This window comes from Emiliania huxleyi, assembly GCF_000372725.1.
Source record: "Emiliania huxleyi CCMP1516 unplaced genomic scaffold EMIHUscaffold_66, whole genome shotgun sequence".
NCBI lineage: Eukaryota > Haptophyta > Isochrysidales > Noelaerhabdaceae > Emiliania > Emiliania huxleyi.
This window is the reverse complement of record NW_005197053.1, coordinates 332,725-333,424: the sequence shown is the minus strand read 5'-3', so window position 1 is coordinate 333,424 and position 700 is coordinate 332,725.

The window sequence follows — 700 nt, the reverse complement described above, 5'->3', positions numbered from 1 at the left end:
AGCTGCCTCTGGAAGGCACCGAGAGGTACAATAGTGCGCAAATGGTCAAAATCAAGGTTTTGTAACGCGAGCTGTGCCACAGTGAAATGGAACTATGGAACTAGCCACTAGGAGATGGGTAAAAAGGAACAAGGTCCCCGCCCTGCGGTCTTAGTTGAAAAATGCAATCACCAATCTGAGTTGATTTTTTGCAACTCAAAATGCCCTCAGCATCTCATTGCGGGTTCCCCGCCCCTGATGAGCGCAGTAAGCCCGCAGACGTCTCTATCTCCGCGCCAGCAAGAACACCCAGCAACCAGCCTCCCTCCCTCCCTCTCACCTTACCTCTTCGTCAGTACCTGGCGCCGCACACGTGCCTCTCCATCCAATCAAGGTAAGCCAAGACGGGCGCGAAGGGTCCGAAGGCTTCCGGGAAGGAGCTGGCCAGCTCCCGATCCAACTGCATGAGGGGTGTGTGTGCGTGCGGGTCCGCCCGCCATCCCTGCAAGCAGGCCACACTCACACACACGGACTCACTCCGCTCGGGCAAATAACCAACGACGGAGGACATATACGAACGCGCGTACCGAGATAGAGAAGATATATAAGATATATATAGATAGATGGAGATAGATGGAGAGATAGATAGACAGATGAATGAACGTCCGTCGACTCGCTCGCTGAGAGAGCGATCGAGCAAGCATTCCTCGCCAGCCACCCC